The sequence below is a fragment of the Arvicola amphibius genome, chromosome 7, assembly GCF_903992535.2.
Source record: "Arvicola amphibius chromosome 7, mArvAmp1.2, whole genome shotgun sequence".
NCBI lineage: Eukaryota > Metazoa > Chordata > Mammalia > Rodentia > Cricetidae > Arvicola > Arvicola amphibius.
In genome coordinates this window covers 94697003-94716417 of record NC_052053.1, presented here as the reverse complement: position 1 = coordinate 94716417, position 19415 = coordinate 94697003, and the positions used below count along the sequence as shown (strand labels likewise).

Genomic DNA, 19415 nt, shown 5'->3' with positions numbered 1-19415 from the left:
AAAGGCCAGAATCACCAGAGTGGTCAACCCCTCAGGTGTGAGCGTGAATCAGACAACGTTGTGAAGTAGGCTCCACCTAGGCGGGGAAGGAGGAAGGAGCTTGGATTTCTCAAGAGAAAGGCAGGCGATACAGGTGAGCTGGGGTTTCTGCCGTTGAAGGAGGTGAGCAGGGTTTGACACAGGCGGAAACGCAGAGAGCAGATCAACAGGAGGGAAAATGTAGTCTCAGCAGCGATGTTAGGATATGCAAATTTGAGCACCATTAAGGCCCCATTACAGCTGAGTCAACTTGAAAATAAATAAATATTTAAGACAAGAAAGCAGCTGTTGGGAGGTCTGTGGGGAAGCAGCCATGTGCACACTGCCAGGCTACAGTAATCTGCTTAACCCTGCCTAGATTGGGATCTGACATTGTGCTGCAAGAATCTAAGACTCTGGTCGGGTAATTATGATTGGGAGACTATGAAAACAATCCAAAATACCATCAACACAGTCGGAGACGTTCACGGCAACTGTATATCGCGCCAAGGAAGAGAAGTCTACTTTGATTGTGGTATGGTGTGATACACCAAACACAGTTGGAGACACTCGTGGCAACTGTGTACAGCGCCGAGAAACAGAAATCTCCTTTGATTGTGGTTTGATACAGCAACAGGATGAAATGTGAATGGGCTCGATACAACAACCAATCCAAGGAAGTCACATGAAGTGACAAAATTAGCCCAAAGAAATGTGTAGAGCAGACTTGCAAACAGACGCCCACGGGAACATCAGACGCAATCAGGTGAGAAGTCTGAACAGTACAAATTGTTGCTGGGTAATGTTTGTCCTACCAGACTGATGAGGACAGTTTAAATAACAAGGATTGATGCTGATCCTGCCCAGGATGGGGAGACACAGATCAGATTTCCTCAAGGTACAAGACCCAGGGCCAAGGTCCCAGAGCCACAAATAAGTGCAAACCCCAGGCATCTGGATGAAGACAAGAAAGGAACCCAAAGAGCTAGCTAGAGAAGGGTCATGGGCAGAAGGACCCCAGAACTTTATCTGGACAGCTCTGAAAGACACCTGTCACAGGAAGAATGAAGTCACCCAAATAAACCCACACCATTTAACCTTCAGCGTTCTCGATGCTGACTCTTATCTCTGTATGAGTGCTCTCAATTTTACTAATACCACATTGCAGCAGCTTCGAGGGTGATACCAGGGCTCTTTGTGGGCTAGCCTAGGAACCCAGAAACCATTTATAGCATAGTTTCTATGGAAACAGTGTTTCAAGCTTAAAAAAAAAACTGAGCAGCTGACAACCCTGGGGCACACACGTGGTCTCTAAATTAGGGAACTGAGATGCGCTGGTCCTGAGCTCAGGAAGATGGCTGCTACTTAGATCCTGCAGTAATTAATATTCAATCACTATCAGTGAGCAGAATCGAGCTCACTGTCGGGATAGGGTGATAGCTGGAGCACCTAAGAAGGGACACCATGTGTCAGGAAGAAGTGATGGACCCTGCTTCTACTCACACTCACGAGCATCGCTTGTCCCTGGAGACATGAAACTAGCCTGACTATCCCTCAGGAGCATCCAGGCAAGCTGTGAACCCACACTTCTTCCAATTCCTCTTTGACCCTGGCAAACCTCCAGCCACAAGGCCTTCAATCTGATCACAGACCAAACAACTCCCAGGTCTTTGACAGTTCTGCAATTTGGTTTTAGCAGACACATGCTTAAGATAACAGGGTCCTGGATAGGCCTGGACAGAACCAAGCCCCCTTTCCAAGTTCTGTTACAGTGGCCCTTGTTTTAGTAAGCTCTGACCTGCCCAATCAAGATCCACCCAGAGCTCTGTAGCCCCACCCACCCTAAGACTTCAAAAGCCCCGCCAGCGAGTCTCCATTTCCTGCTGGGGTCACAATCCTGGGCTGGTCACAAGGAAAGGACAAAGAAAGGGTCTCTGAACAAAAATAACATGTGCTATGAAAGTTCCCCACTCTGAAGACGAGGCTACACCTAAGGGGTTAATCCGAGAGTGGCAGGGCCATTGTCAGGGCACCACAAACTCGAAAATGCCCTGATTTAACACGGTGGTCTGGAAAGGGGCAGCTCTCAGCTGCAGCAAGGCAGTAAGTGGCCAGCTGGTGACAATATGGGGAGGCAGACACTCTCTTTGAAAAGCCAAAGGTGGACTGGAGGAAGGTGGAGGCTTCGTATGGCCAGCACTAAAGAACAGCTAACTCCAAGTTTAATACTAAACCGTGAACAACAGTGGACACACCCAAGACACTACCTCACTAGGGCCCCACCTGGCTGACGCTGGGCCGTGGAGGTCAGCTGGCGGAGCACACCCTCCCGCTACCAATTAGGGAGTGCAGAAGAGAGAGCTGGCTCTCGCCACCTGTGGCTAGGGCTTGAAGTGAGTGGGTGGCTCAGAGTCTCAAGGGCTATATGCTCATCCTGCTGGCTGGTTCCCTGGAAACTCAGCTGTGAGCGACCTTCTGGGTCTCTGTACCACCTGGGGTTACGGGAACCCACAGCAGGAGGCAGGGTCCTCACGCTGTGAGCCCTGAGGTTATACAGCTAGCCAGCCCGTGCGGTCAGGCCAATCTGAATTCCCCAGCCCCAGCGTGCTGCGACAGCGGTTGATAAGCCAGAGCAGTTGGGCCTTTCTGGTGGTAACAGATGGGAGGCTCCGAGGCCCTCCCCGACTTTCCCACCCATTCCCAAAGTCTTTGATGTTGCAGCCTAAGCTTTTGAAAAGTGTAAATGCTATACATCAAATACACAAGCACTCCAAGCATAACCTCTTCACCTACACCCAGCGTTTGCATTACGTCAATTCATACTATGGCCAAGCACTCAAGACTTTATGCATTCACCGAGTACATACACAGGCAGTTTCACGTTCCACTTATTTTCATTAAAATTTATCAACATTCTCCCATGAATTAACATCATCTTCATATTAATGCAGCACAATACTCCCCAGAGTCCAGGTATCATAAATCATGTAGTCATATGAAACCCTGAAGCCGTGAACAGATTTCTTGTTATTTTATTAGATTGTCCTTTGCAACAGACAAGTCCTAGTCTGCCCCAGTTTCCCATTCTTCTTCTTCTTTAAAATGTGTATTTGTAGCCGGGCGGTGGTGGCGCACGCCTTTAATCCCAGCACTCGGGAGGCAGAGGCAGGCTGATCTCTGTGAGTTCGAGGCCAGCCTGGTCTACAAGAGCTAGTTCCAGGACAGGCTCTAAAAAAGCTGCAGAGAAACCCTGTCTCGAAAAAATAAAATAAAATGTGTATTTGTCCTTTTGCCATGGGCGTTGGGGTCCCCTCCCCTAGAACTGGAGTTACAGTTATGTGGGAGCTGGGAATTGAACCCAGGTCCTCTGGAAGAGCAGCCGGTGCTCTTAAGCACTGAGCCATCTCTCCAGCCCCTTGCTAATTTAAAACAGCATTGCCACACATATCTTCATGCTTATAACTCTCTATTCTTTTTTAGAACTATTTCCTTAGAATTAATTCCCAAGAGCAGCACTAATAGGTGAAAGGTAATTAGCATTTTCTTACAGCTTCAAGCTTGGTATTTAAAAATATATATTGTTCCCTGTGAGTTACCAGGATTGTCTATTTTCCAAAGTTCTCTTGACAATACTCTCAATTCCAGCAATAGGGTACACTCCCCTCACCCCGCCTCTGCCATCCAGTGCTAGGATTAAACTCAGAGCTTTGCACATATCTATCACCCCTTACCATTAAGTGTATGTGTGTCTGTGTGTGCGCGCGCGTGCATGCACAGCCAGTATGTCCTAGTGATCCTCCAGCCCATGCCCAGACTTGGGTTTAAAAGTATGTATGGCCAGTTCCAACCTTTTATGGGAGTGTTGGAATCGAAATTCAGGTCTTACCTGCTGAGCTATCTTTCCAGCCCCCTGGATCTACTCTTAAAACACATGTTTTCTGGAGTTGGGGAGCTAGTTCAGCAATTAAGAGCACTGACTGCTCTTCCAGAGGACCCCTGGTTCAATTCCCACCAGCACCTACATGGCAGTTCACAACTCTCTGTAACTCCAGTTCCAGGGGATCTGACACCCTCATACAGACACACATGTAGGCAAAATATCAATGCATATAATAAATAAATAGGTTTGGGGTTTTTTGTTTGTTTGTTTTGTTTGTTTTTCCGAGACAGGGTTTCTCTGTAGTTTTGGAGCTTGTCCTGGAACTAGCTCTTGTAGACCAGGCTGGCTTCGAACTCACAGAGATCCACCTGCCTCTGCCTCCCGAGTGCTGGGATTAAAGGCGTGTGCCACCACCACCTGGCCTAAATAAATAGTTTTTAAATGCATGTTTTCCAGTTCTCCTGTGGGTTGGGCATCTGGAGCAATATCCCATGACTGAATGCCCTTTAACACTGGAGCTGGCACGACTGACTTGTTGATAATATATATGGATATAGAATTGATACAAAATGATAAAAAGACATTTAGAGAGCTGAACAGTAGAGGGCCAGATGGAAAGACAGAAGAGAAGGCACCACAGAGATAGAGACTAAGGCTGTGTCCGCACACTGGCCATCCTAAAATAAGCTGAAACCTCTCTGTACACCAGACTCACACTGGCTGCCCCGGGTCTGATCTGTCAAGAGTAAGGATAGGCTCCGAAAAGGCAGAGGAAACACCACGGTCTTCCGGGGTTTGGAAATCTATCCAGGAACAATGTAAGGCGTGCACTCACCATTGGAAAACAAGCAATGCACTCAGGTTCTGCCCGAGGTTGCCTCGGCTTTGAAAAAGACAGTCCAGTCCAGCAGCCATGGTAAGAAAGATGCTTCCCACAGTACTCTCCAAGGGACACACGGGCCCCAGGTGTCTATCTGGGGAAGGACTACCTCTACAAGACCTCTGGTTCCCACCGCAAGGCACCATGGCAACCACCTGGCAGGCAGCATTCACAGGCTTGCGGCATCTCCAAATGGGCAGGACCTCACGTGTTTCAAATCATCTTACAGACACACAAGGGCCCCACATTTCTGCTCTGTGGCTCATGCAACACCCTGAAGTCACTGTCAGGAAGACAAGTTTCTCCCCACCCTCTAACAGGAAGAGCAACTAGACTGAGCAGGGCCTTCCTCCGAAAGAGCCCTACTCTCTCCCGACAGTGGGCTGACCCGTTCTCCCTCATTCCCTCCGTGCAGAGCCCGCTGACTGCCGAGCAGGAGAACTGAGGGGCCTCTCAGGGCAGCCAGGATGTGTGCTTCCTCAAGTGGGAAGGCAAGACTGCTACCTTTAAACCAGTTCCTCGCCAGAGACACCAGTTCAGACTGGGGTGAGGGGGCACTGTTCTGCAGACGACCAACTCCGCATACACACCTAACCACCTGACCACCAGGTCCCACCCCACTGCACCCAGAGCCCCTCAGGCTGCCCTAGTGTCCTCCCTGTGAAACACCTACTGTGTGCCAGACACAATCCTGGGCCAGTGAGATTCCAGGCACACCAGCATCTGACTCCAACATCTCACAGCTGGAAAGGAAACTGATGCCCAGAACTCAAAGGAGGTGGCTCAGAAGGGCAGTGTGGAAGCAGGTGATGTCTAGCTGGCTCTGTGGACCTCTGCCAAGAGGGAAGAGAGCAGGGAAGTCATTCTGCACAGAGGGAACAACGAAGGGCAAACGCAGGAGTGATAGAACCAGAAGCAGGGAGGACTTGGCTCGAACGGAAAGGATTACTACGCTAAGGCAATAGGGGTGCAAGGGAAGGTGGGCTGGGGGACTTAAGGGCCTTGGTGCCGTTCTGAGGAAGGTGGGGTTTCTCCTGCAGGATGTGGGTAGCTCTAAAGGCTGTTAAAGAGGGTGACATGACCAAAGCTGTATTTTAATAGAATAACTCAGGTCCCTTGAGGCTTCATTTCCGCTTTAATGTTGCTCTTAACACATTTTATTTCATCTGGATATATGGGGGGGGGGCAGTTCAGTGTAAATTAGCTCAAAGTCAATATGGCCAGGAAGGCAACCTTTCCCCCACCAACCTGGCAATCCTGACCCCCCTACACTAGTCACTAAGCTTCAGCATCATGAGGAAAATCCTGAACTACTACTGATGGTCACCACAGCTAAGCACTGCTAAATCCAACACTGCAATTTTCTTTTTGTTCTTTTACAGAAATTAGTTCATTTGCCCAAGGTTCCTGGAACCAAATGACCACATTTTTTCGTCAAGGAGCCCTTGCTTCAGAGAGACAATGTGAGGACGAGAAGGGGGCTGGAGCTCACAATCACTTTTGGAAAACTGAACAAGAATGTGACAGGCGACTCTGAGGGCCCAGGCAGACAACACCCTAGCTCCTATCTCAGGAAAAAATGCTCAGTAGAACATTTAACCTAGATTGACACCTTCAGAACTGCAGGGTGCCCACTGATGGGGTATCAGAGACCTCAACCGTTTCACAAACCAAACATTAACCTCGGGTCTAAAAGCAAGACGGTACCCTCCCAAACGCCTAACGATCCAATGGGTCTCCCACAGCCTTGAAGAGGAACAAAATTCAAGTTATAACTGTTACCGAGAGGGCGCCATGCCTTGGCGTCTGTTCTCATGGGGCAGCGCTGAAGGTTTCCAAATGGAGTCAAATGTGCCGGCCTCCCCACACGCTGGGCTGCTCACCCTTTCCTACTGGAATGGCTCCAGGTCCAGAGAACAAACCCAGTCGCTAACGAGACGCTTGGCTCTTCAGAGCGTACAGGAATCCTAAAGCTCAGCCGAAGGTTAAAGATTTGGAAAGATGTCCAAAAAGATTATGATCAAGAGGTGGATGTTTTAAAAGCCCAAGAGGGATGTTCTGTCTCTCTCCCTCACATCCAGCACTTCCAAACAACCTACTCTAAACACTAGAATGGGCTCTGGACCAGGCGGGACATCTGTCTACTGAGCACGTGTACCCCTCCCTCGGTTTCAGACACCTGGCACTGAGACCCAGGGGGAGGCAGAGTTCCACCCACCACTAGAGAAGCCACAAGTTCTTGAGCTTGGCACCTGGGGACCAGCAACAAGCATGCAGAAACCTAAGGTAAGTTGAGCTGACGGAATGCCCAGCCTAGAGCAGCAGTTCTCAACCTGTGGGTCGAGATCCCTTTGGGAGGTCACATATCAGATATCCTACATATCAGATATTTACATTCTGATTCATAAGAGTAGCAAAATTACAGTCATGAAGAAGCAATGAAATAATTTTATGGTTGGGGGTCACCACAACATGGGGAACTGTGTTAAAGGGCACAGCATAAGGAAGGTTGAGAACCACTGGCATAGATTCTGAGTGGTACCCAAAGGCAGGGGAAGTTCAGAATTCATTCTGGAAGGGGTGCCATGCGGGCCTGCTCTCAGCAATAATCCCAGGTCAGTGTCTTCATCGCTGCAGCTCTGATTCTGGCTATCCAACTTCCCACAAATTCTGATTGATTTCTGAACCTTCCTCCAGGACATTCAGTGAGACACCAGATAAGCTCCCAGTAAATTTCTCTTGCGCTCTGCTAGGGTCACCTTCCATTCATAGGCCCGAGAACTTAATTTACCCTAGTTCCTCCCATCTACACACAAACCCCTGTGGCTCATAACACAGTTCACTCTAGCCTCTGGATTTCAGTTGGGGATGTAGCTCTGTGAAGGATGTAGGATGCTTGCTTGGCTAGCACACGTTAAAACCCTTGCTTTGATTCCCAGAGTGGGGTGAGGGGGCAAGGGAAAGAATGGGAAGGAGGAGAAGAGCTTTCTCTATTTTTCCCCTGCTGTGAAGAACCTAATTAAAAGACCTATAACCATCCCAAAAAGTCACAGGCACTTGAGATTAATCAATGTGGCAAGTGCTATAAAGTCCAGATATAATTCTGGCTCTCAATCCGAACAAACACCCTGCATTAAAAGTATTAGTATTGTCAGGCAGTGGTAGCGCACACCTTTAATCCCAGCACCCAAGAGACAGAGACAGGCGAATCTCTGTGGGTTCAAGGCCAGCCTGGTCTACAGAGTTTTTGGAAAAGCTACAGAGAAACCCTACCTCGAAAAACAAAAAAACAAAAGCAACAACAGAAAAAGTATTAGTAGTAGGGCTGGAGAGATGGCTCAGCAGTTAAGAACACTGGCTGCTCTTCCAGCAGACTCGGGTTCAATTCCCAGCAGCCACAAGCAGCTCAGAACTGTAACTCCAGTTCCAGAGGATCCAATACCTCTCCATACGTGCAGGCAAAACCAATGAGCATTAAAAAAAAGTATTAAAAAGTATTAGTATCAGAAATAACAAGCATCCGGCTGCCTTGGACCCTCCTCCTCTACTTCCTCACCAGCTCAGAGGAAGGTAGACTTAAACCGAGGAAGCCTAGGTTGTACATCCTGCATACACACCATCTCGGGGCAAGTGAGGGCCTGCGTTTTTCAGAGAAGCCACATCACATGAGATGTCCCCCTCCACGGCAAAGCCTCAACAACCTAATTCCTTAACCAATACATCGTTCCAACGCCCTTCCTTGACTTCCCAGTGATCAATGGCGTGTTTGCTTTAACCCAATTTCAGGAACACTCACGGGGAAGTCTCGCGAAGTGCGAGGCACGCTCACCTTGCACACAAAATCAGTCCTCGTTCTCATCAACCGCCCGGCTTTCTCTCCCTCTGGCTTTCCTGACATCTCATTTTCCTGTTGTCTTCCTTCTTCACCTCACCGCCTTCTCGGTCTCTGCAGCCACAGCCCTCAACCAGTGACCTCCCCACTTCCTCCTTGGATGATGTCATTTATTCTGTGAGCTCCCATTTCTTTCTATGTACCAGTGATCCCCCAAATATCTGCTCCCGAATGTCTAACAGACCAAAGAGGTTAGAGGGATAGCCAGGCTTGTCTGCAATCACAGCCATCATATTTACCTAGAGGCTGGGTCTTCGGAGTAGCCTGGTGAGAAGTCAGGTGGGTTACTGGACTGGAAGGGCCAAACCCCACATGCCATATTTGGGGGTTTCCTTCCCCAGACCAGTTTGTCCTCCTCTCAGACATCCCACAGATTCCTCCACCTCAGCATGGCTGAACTCACCTCAAATCTCCCCCTAAAATTAGTTTTCCCATCTATGTCTTGAGCAGAAATCTGAGCTCACCTTTTAGCTTCTTCCTTGCATGGGTCCCTCAGTCCAACACCCTGACGTCTCCTTGGCCCTCTCTCAGGGACTGTAATATCTCCTCCGCGCTGCCTATTGGCCCGCCTTCCTCAACCTCCAATTAATCTCCAGGCTGCAGCTGGAGTGCACTTCGGTAAGGAAACCCTCATCCACCCACACCCCTACGCAGCGTCGCCCCCCCCTCCCCATCTAGTTCTAGCCGCTCCCCACAGTAGTCTCAGGAGCGGTCCAGACCTCTTGCTGGCACGGAAAGTCAGCCCATGACCTGGCTGCCCACGACCACCAGTTCTCAGCAGTCTCTGCCACTCGTAATTTACTCCCAAGCTGACCTGTTCTATCTTCAGACCTTGCTGAGTGTTCCCGTCTCTACACTGCGCTGGCTCCCTTCGCTACCTACCCGGTGGATGCCTGCTTGTGTCCAGACTCCTCAGCTCAGGCAGCCTCTTCTTCATTTCGGTGGGGATGGGGGGGTGGAGTTTGTTTTATTTTGTTTTGTTCGAGATAAAGTTTCTCAGTGTAGCCCTGGGTGTCTTGAAACTCAGGCTTGTCTTGAACCCAGAGATCCATTTATTTGTACCTTCTCAAGGCTGGGATTAAAGGAAAGAGTCCCCACTGCCTGGTGAGCCTTGTCTTGAATTCCACAGCAGCCTGAGTAGCACACACCCTGCAAGGTGTAATGTCTTCCTAAGCCTTTCCTGTCTCCACTCTCCCTTGACCCCAAAAGAGTTAACTAGTCCTGAACCCTGAACTACCTAAGGCTTAACTGTCCCCTCACAGACTGTAAATGTGGACTGGAAGCCTGAACTCTTCAGCACTGGGTCCCGAGTACCACGGCACCTCACTTTCTCCATCACTGTGCCCTCCTAAGTGAGTAGCGTGAGAGAAAGAATGCAGAGAGAGAGAGGGGGAAACACTGTGTAAACCACACAGTTGCAAGATTACTTCTGCTATGGCTAGGACCAATTTTCTTCTCCACAACGGGTGAAGTCAGATTCAAAACGCCATCTGCTAGCGCCCCTCAGAGAGGCGGTAGAAGAAATCTTGGGTCTTGATCTCCTCTAGACAAGGTCCAGGCATGGCTGCTGGCTCCTAAGGTACCCCAGTGGGCACACCAGAGAAGACAGACATTCAGATTGGCCACTTCTTTGCAAGCCTCTTGTTGGCCTTCAGAGGGAAGGTCAAGGAAGGGTACAGGCAAGGAGAGGGTGTACAGCAGGCCACAGCCTTAGAGCGAGGCAGCCCTGAACATGGCGGTGCACCCTCTCAGCCCCACATCAAGGACAGGCAACCCAAACATAAGGTTTTCATCTGCATCCTAGGTTAACAAACTACAGTTGAAAACCTGCTCCGTGGGTCCCCTTCCACTATCAGCTGTGTACCTCTTCAAAGTGCTTTTGTTGCTTAACCCCATATATATATATATATATATATATATATATATATATATATATATATATATATTTGGTTTTTTTCGAGACAGGGTTTCTCTGTAGCTTTGGAGCCTGTCCTGGAACTAGCTCTTGTAGACCAGGCTGGTCTCGAACTCACAGAGATCCGCCTGCCTCTGCCTCCCGAGTGCTGGGATTAAAGGCGTGAGCCACCGCCGCCCGGCCCCATATATATTTTTTAAATGTGTAGCCCAGGCTAGCCTCGAACTTGTAATCCCCCTGCCTCTGCCTCCTTCAGCAAATCCTACAGGTGTGCACCACCACAACCGGCAACCCCATATATTTATTTCTTAACTTAGAGCCCCACGATCTTCCCACGAGGCACACAACAATGGGCTCTTGATACATGATACAAATTCAAATAGTCAAGTTTATTACAAGGAAGGAGGAGAGCAGGACAGGGGAGGGAACGAAGTGGGGGGAAAGATAGAACACAGTAGAAGAAGGGGGAAAAAAGCCATGAAAACCCTTGTTCCAGTCAAGGGGAAACATGGGCTAAAGAGCCCCGAGTCTGCTGAGTGGAATATCAGCATACTGTGGACAGCATTTAAAGTCACCCCATACTGCACCTGCAGTCACCACACAGAGAAGCCAGCTTGAACAAGACAGACTGAACGCAACAAAAGACCCAGTCTCAAATAAAAGAGCAAATATGCCTGCTGTACACCTGGTGTCCCCTAAAGGACTTTCATGGTTAATCTTAATTATATTTGTATTCTTCCCCACTCCCCTGAGACAGGGTTTTACTGTGTAGCCCAGGCTGTCCTGGAACTCACTCTGTAGACCAGGTTGGCCTTGAACTCAGAGATCCACCTGCCTCTGCCTCACCAAGTGCTCAGATTAAAGGCATGTCCCACCACCACCCAGCTATATATTTGTATTCTTTACCTTACTAACTCACTGTCCCACCAGTTCCATCCTCCCGGTGACAGAGTCACCCTCGGGTAGCTCTACCCTGCCTGAATCTCACCTGGGCCACAAGGTTCCTGTGAGCGTATGGGACCCGCTTTGAACCCCTCATCATGCCAGGGCCGAGAGTGCCTTAACTGTCCCAGAACGCTGCCCCTATGTTAACTAGCTGTCTCAGGATGTCATTCTGTGTTGCTGGACCTTCCCTTCACATCTCTTGGGAGCTGGAACGGTTTCTCTATCTTCCTGGTATTTATCAAGCCATATTCCGCACCTAGAATATACTAAGTCACTTTGCCGGCCAACTAAATGGTTAGAAAGCTTGTGGGGATGGGCTGGAGAGATGGCTCGGTGCTTAAGAGCACTGACTGCTCTTCCAGAGGACCTGGGTTCAACTCCCAGCACCCATATGGCAATTAAAGTCAATTAAGGGCTAAGGGTATAGCATGGTGTACCCTTAGCAGTAGTTAGCATGTGTGAAGTTCTGGGTGGGATACCCAGGAAAGAGAAGGGAAGCAGAGGGGAGGGGAGAGGAGGGGAGGAGAGGGGAGGGGAAGGGAGGGGAAGAGGACCAAGTAAACTCAGTGAGAGAACACAACAGTGAACAGCCTGTTAAATACACATCCTGCTCTTTCTGAAGACTGCCCTTCCACCCCTGGGTTTTTCTTCCTAGTTTCTTCTTTTTAAATACTGCGTGTTGTCCTAAGGAATCTTTTGCTTAGAGACAGACATATGGGACCCGATCCCTGTGATGGCCAAGATGATCGGTGCAGGATGGCTGATGGGAATGGAATGTCTGCTCAATGGCTGTGTGACCTCAGAGGCATCTTATCCTCTCTGTGCTCTGGCTAAGCACGACAGCTCGAGCACACACAGCTTCCGCGGCCCTAACCCTTTAGCAGCTCTGACCCTGGGCTGGGCTGTGACCCATTATTTTCTGAAACAGCAGATTCAGCTCAGAAACGGTGGTCTATGAAAACCTTAGTCCCACCGGTATGGAGCCATAAAGAATTTCCGATCAAAAGTGACTCTGGTGTATTAACTGCAGTATTGTTTGCTGCTGCGGGGCTGGCAACAATCCAAGCACTACTCTGTAAGAGGCCAGTGGCATTCACACAGCACAGTACAGTCTAGCCCCTGGGGAAAGTGAAGCAACCTCACACAGACTGGTATAGAACATTCTCCAAACCTCTGTGCATGGATTCATAGTTTCCCCTATTTGCTAAGGTTACCATTGGGAAGAGTAGCTGGAAAAAGGTCAAGTTGAGTTGTCTAACAGAGAGAAACACAGGGATACACGCAGGACAAGCGTTAGATGGGAACCTTTTTTCAAAACACATAATCACACTTATCAAGGTTCTCAGTTTTGCATGTGTGTGAGAGAGAAGTATACCTGCATGTGTGTCCATGTTCACATGTACGGGTGCACATGTGTAGAAGTGTGCACACATGTGAAGACCAAATGAAGATGTCAGGGGTTGCCTTTCACCTTCTATACACTAAGGCAGGGTCTCTCCCTCGATGCCAGAGCCCACGGTTTCACTGGCTAGCCAGTCAGTTTCCCCAGTGATCTCATCTCTGTGTTCCAAGTGCTAGAATTTCACACGGGCCATTATGTCCTTAAGTGTGCACTAGAGTCCAGACTCAGGCTTGCTCGGCAAGTGCTTTGTCTCTGAGCCACCTCTCCAGCCCCTACACTTATTAATATTTTATTATAGCTCCTGGGCTTGGTGTTTTTCTTAAGAAAAATCTTTTTTCTCATCGTTAATGCACACTTTTCTAATTCTCTTTATTATACGTGTAATTTGTTTGTATGCATGTATGCATAGCAATCTCTTTTGTCCGTGCTGAGATTATTTTGAGATTGATTTTATACCACGTAACATATCATTTGAATTTTGAACTATGCATGTGTGTTAACTTCCCAAATAGGAAATGGAAAAAAGTGAGGGAGAAGGAGATTCTACCAAATTTTATTTCTAACTAAAATGTCAAAGAATCTACCTTAGATGGCATATTTTATACTATGTAAATTATATCTTGAGTATAAAAAAAAAGAAAAATCTTGGGCTGGTGATATGGCTCAGTGGGTAAAGGTAGAGACGACCCTGAGGACCCATCTAAAGGTAGAAGGGAAGTACTGACCTCAAAGTTGTCCTCTGACCTCTGACCTCTGACCTCCACACAGCACCATGTCACACACATGCATGCCCATACTCACACATACACACATCAGATACAAATTTTTTTAACATCTAATTTACAAGGCAACGTTGCAAGTCACAGCCTGAGAACTGGGTGGAGGAAACGAATCCTCGCTATCAAGTCCCATGTCAGAGTTTAGCCAGGACCACCCCCTCCAAACCTCAGTTTTCTAGCCTAGTTTTATAGGTCAGTCCCTGATTACACAAAGCAAGCCTGCAGCCACCTGGGACACAGCCCATCTCAAGTCTTGCCTCAGGTTCCCTCAGAAAGCCAAGCAAACCTAGGAAGTAAGCTCTCTGCCCTAGGGACAGGCCCAGGGCATAGCAGGGCATCATGGACAGGACAACCCACCCAAATCAGGTCAAGGAGGAGTGAGAGCCAAGGCTGGACAGATATTGTCTGACACCCAGAGGAAAAGTCATGCTAAACATGGAGAAAATTAACGAGGTGAAAAGTCAGAAGGAGCCAGAGAGAGGCTAGAAGGCGGGTAGGCAGGCCTAGAGAAGTGTTTGCAAGACTCGGAATCATGGGTTTTGAGGCTTAGCTTACATGCAAAAGTAAACAAATTAAACTATAGCCCTTTGTATCATTACCATTATCCCTAACATCATCATCACCACCACCATCATCACCGTATTTACCAAGATGTCCTGTAAGTAGAGGAATATATATATATGCAAAACAAGGGTGTCTAAACTAGTTCTAAATCAATTATTTTCATCCATCTAAAGATACATTTGAGAAGCTGAACAGCTATTCTGAGCGAAGCCATGCTCAAAGGAGAAGATGAAAACCCTTCCACCAGGACCAAGGTTCACTTCAGCAGAAGGCCCCAGTGGATGTTACCAGAGTCCCAGGCAGAAGCCCACAGGGTGGGGGCAGGGAAACGCTAAAGGAAGGAAACACAGACTGGGAGGGAAGAGAGGAAGAGGGAGGCACTCCAGGCCTCCAGAGGAGCACGAGAGGCCAGAATGCTTGCCACCAGTGGCTGGACAAACACCCACAGTGGGTCACTGGGTCAGGGCTGTGATTTGGGACAGAAGAACGACAGAGGCCAGACCTCTCTATAGAAGGTCCTGACTACCAGCCCCAAAGAAGTTTGATCCTTACCACGGAGACAGTGGGGAGCCATTGAAGACTGCGGAACGGGAGGAGGACCCTTGCGAACAGTCATTTAAGAAAGATTACAGAGCAGCTCTTTGTCTGAGCCTTATTCAAAGCCCTGTGTGTATTTCAAGTGGCACTTAAGACACAAAGTCCTAACACTTTGGCCCTGTGTCGTGTGGACCAGAAAAAGAAGGTTTAAGGATCTCACAAAGAAATGCCTCATTGAGAAGAAAAACTAAGGAACCAAGCCTGTGTGGTTCAGCACAGACAGCCGCAGCATCTGGACGATTGCAGTGCTCTCTTTAGAGTCTGGAATGTCCTCTTCGGCAAGGGCTGCCCAGCCTCCTGTTTTGGAGGTAGGCTGTTATGTCAAAACACTGCGTTGTGTAGGGCCTGAGGCAGCCAGAAGGAGCAGAGAACGAGGAATAGCAGTTTCAGCTTACACTGCAGAAAAGGCCTTCTGCTTCTCCCAGAGCATTTTGGGGGTTCTGCTTGTTTATTTGTTTGTTTGTTTTTGTTCTTTTCTTCTGGAGTTGCTAAACTACATAATCACACACACACACACACACACACACACACACACACATCCTGCATTTCCTATTGGAGCAATAAAAGTATTCGTTAGGTCGTCAGGTTTTGACTCAGAGCTGTGTCTAAGTGCAGGGCAAGGCGGCAGGCAGTGCCACTTAGGGGGGCTGTGGAGTGGCAATATCTGCTCTAAAACAGCATTTGTGTAAGGCGGGTAAGGAAGTCAGGCCTGGGCTGCTACCACCACAGGGTGAACTCTGCAAACAGAGGCGAAGCCTAGTAAGCCAGGGGCAGGGCCTAAGTTTTGTGTGAAGCTCAGCCAGCCTACACTGGAGAAGAAGACTGCTCCAGAGGACCCCACACTTCCAGGGAGCAGGACTTGCAAGGGGCCCCTCCCTGCCACTCTGCCAGTTGCACCAGGAGAGACAGAGAGTCTAGTCTAGTTGTGCAACAAGGGCATAAAAGATCATAAATGCAGAGTTCTCTTTCTCTGGGGGTTAGAGGGAAGCATGCTCCCCCCACTGATCTTGGCATCTCTAGGACCTCACGGTGGCAATTCTGGTCAGGTGATAAGGACCTTGACAGACAAGTTCCGAAAAAAATCGGTATCCCTAGAACAAGGGGGTTGCACAATTCAAGGTAACTCCTACTGTTTTGGGACTTTTGTTCTAAATCTTATTCCCCTGCGGCTACTGTGGGATTAGACTATACAGAACTATCTTGAGTTTTACACGCCTTCCTCCAGTCTCTAAAAGCACACAGATACCTGCCAAGGACTGTGCCCGAATGTTTTGGTCTAACAAACGGTCACTATGCCAATGGCATACAACCGGCACAAGACAAACCAACAGTTGGCGTCCTAGTCAAACTCCACTGTTTAGCTGGGGACACCAGCGATGAAGGAACCCTAGCATGCCAGGGGCACCGGTACCTGCCACTCTGGTGACTCTTCAGCCCAGGACAGTCTGTAAGACTGACAGCTGAGGAGACAGAAGGGCAATCTTGCACAAACCCAGCACATGCTTCTTGGCTGTGTCGTAGAAGACTTATGTTGTTCCTCTCCTACAGCTGAAGCTCTCAAGAGGAACCTGTTAGCCTTCTACGTGCAGGGCTTTGCCTGTGGTGGTCTGAATGAGAATGCCCCCACAAGCTCATATATTTGAATGCTTGGTCCCTTCTTAGTGGAACTGTTTGGGAAGGATTATGAGATGTGACCTTGTTCCAGGAGGTGTGTTGTTGGGAGTGGGCTTTGAGTTTTAAAAAGCCCATACCAGGTCCTCTCTCCCCATCTCTCTCTAATTGTTCCTTGTAGATTAGATGTAATCTCTTAGCTACTTCCCCAGAGACATACCCGCCTGCCTGCCTGTCACCACTGGTCCCCACCATGGTGGTCATGGTCTCACCCTCTGAAACTGTAAGTCCCCAGTTAAATGCTTTCCTTTATAAGTTTCTCTGGTTATGGTGTCTCTTCTCAAGAAACAGAAAAACAGTCGGCTTCCTGCAGAGCAGCATTTGGGTAGACAGAGGACCCCTGACCTGGCCTGGGCTGCAGGCGGTACTGGGGAAGTAGGTGTAGGGACCGCACTAGAGAAAATGCGTGAGTCACCCTCTCCCCCACACCCATCGACAACACAGACACAGAGTCTCGAAGGCCCAGCACATTTCCTTTAGCCACTAAACAAGCTTCCCCTTTGCCCAGAACACAATAAAGGAATTAGGACCCACCTAAATCTCTGCAGCTGATACTTCAAGGCTCAAAGTCTGGTTGGCCAGCTCAGACATACACAACCTGTGATTCTTCTTTATAGCTAGCCCCAATCCTGCTACCGGTGCAATTCTGCTAATTCAAATAGCCTTTCCGTTAAGGCAGGGTTGATAGTCATCTCCTATCTCCTTTTCCTGCTGACATCATCCCACATTTTCTCAGGACAAATGAAGGTATAGTTCCTGGCAATGTTCAGCCTGCCTAGGCTAGACTATAGTAAGTACTAGAAATCGCCTGCTCTCCTGAGTAGGCTCCGAACTCTCAGGAGATCAGCAAGTTATCAGAGGTTACGGGAAAGGCAAGGAAACAAACCAACCAGCCAAAGTTAAAGAGTAAAAAGAATTCAGGGACTGTAGCTCAGGCCCAGATCTGTCGTGATCATTTGCAATGCAAATCTGCGTTTTGTTCACCACCACCACCACCACCAAGATCTTGCACAATAGCGTGTGTATAAACATCCACGCCAACAAAGCCTGACTGTGCAATCATGCTGTAATTACAGGCAGGCAGGAAGCTGCTGCTAGGGACTTCACCATTCAACCTCTAGAACATCCCATCTCCAAGTGTCCACGGCCTGTACACATTCCTGCACACATCACCATGTCCCTGTCGCAGCTGCAGCTTCAAGCACAAACCAGGGAGCCTGGGCGCCAGCCTCATGGCCTCGCCAAGACCCTCGCTACTCTGCAAAGATGTCATAAACTTCTCATCTTTTTTTTTTTAAGACCCAAAGCCGCGAGGCTACGGAGGACTGCAGGAACCACCATCAAAGTTCGCAGGCACATTCCTGCAGCCCTAGCAGTTTTAGAACACAGAAAAGAACAAGATGCGACGGAGTCCACTGGAAGCGGCTTTCTGGGTTTTATATAGAAAACACTCACATATGTACGTGGGTGTGCTGACAGTTTTTATGGCTAAATTGCAAAGTGTTAGGCCTTAGAAAGCTTACTGTTGGGTTCGGGGCGTGGCGGGGAGGGAGGAAGAGTGCAGAGTCGGGAGGGGCTTGTCTCAAGGAGGTTTGGGAACAACTCGGGTTTTGTTTGTTGGAAATGGATAGGACTGTTGACCCAAACTTCTGAGTTGCTCGGCTCTTCGTCACTGGAAGGCCGAGCAAACAAAAGTAGAGGGAAAGTTCCTGTAACTTCCTTCCTGCAACCTGGTGGAGGGCTGCGTAGAGGAAGGGAACGTTTCCCAGGGAAACGCCGGGAAGGGCTGGAAAGGCGGTTGCCTGAAGCTTGGGGAAATGGGGCGCAGGGTGGTGGGCTAGCTCGGGATGCAGGTCCTGGAAGGCCCCTTCCAGGCATCCCAGGCATCTCTGCTCTCAGAAGTCGCTCCCGGAGAGTCCAGTCGGTTCCGGAGCAAAGCAGCCACCTCAGGGGCGCAACATTGGCCCAGGTCTCCGCTGCTCTGCCCGTCTTCTGCACCCCTACCTCCAGCGCCCCAGGGCCCGGCCCGTGCCGCCAAGCCGGAACGAACCCCGAGTCCTCCCCAAGCTAGACGTCTGCGCCCCCCGCAGCGGGAAGGACACGCGGTGTCTACGACTCACCAGCACGTTGAATCGCCGGGCAATTCCGAGGGGCGCGGGACGCGGGCGAGGGCGACCCGCAGACTCAAACTTTGTTGCTCTCGGGACGGCGCAGTCGTCACTTCCTTGCCGGCCGGGCGGCGCGGACGGGCTGTGACCCAGCAGCTAGCGCGGCGGCGCGCAGGGCCCTGCAGCCTCCCGCCCCGCCCGCGCCCCGGTTCCAGCCCGACCCTCCGAGCCAGACGAGCCAGACGAGCCAGACGCTGCAGCCGCGTGGGGAGCCACGCTCCAGCAGCCCCCTGTGCTCGGGGGAAGTGAGATAGGAGGCGCCCTGCTTGGGTCTGGGTCTGGAAGGTGGCGTTGGAGTGTAGGAGTTGAATTCAAGGGACCCTAGAGAAAAAAGTCCCCCACCGACCTCCCCCACACACACACTCACACTCTCAGTCGGGCGGGAGAGAGGGAGGAGGTAAAGATTTTTATTTGGTATTTGGGCTAGAGAGGTCATGTGTGAAAGCAGTGAGTGATTTCCCTAAATAATACTGGGCCTACTTCAAACTCCAGTCTCCTGTCCTCAGACTCCTTGAAGGTCTGCACGGGCTGTTCTGTCACTTTCCGCGGGTTGTTCTTGCTCACGACATCACCATGCATTGTGTTTCAGGAACTATGTCATCACCCAAGCCGGGGCTGGGAAATAGTCGTTCTGTTCCCTTTCTTCTCGGATTTCCACCTCTTCCTTTGGCACTCTCAGAGTCTTTGGAACCTGATGCATTCCG

General features: G+C 49.6%; 1 protein-coding gene across 1 annotated transcript in view; it reads right to left on the bottom strand.

Moving 5' to 3' along the window:
- Positions 1–18785, bottom strand: part of Mideas (mitotic deacetylase associated SANT domain protein) — a 67770-nt gene extending 48985 nt beyond the window's left edge. Inside the window, exon 1 of the mRNA XM_038337266.2 lies at positions 18664–18785. The gene's annotated coding sequence lies outside the window, so the exon portion shown is untranslated. The remainder of the gene's footprint in view (positions 1–18663) is intronic.
- Positions 18786–19415: the final 630 nt, after the last annotated feature.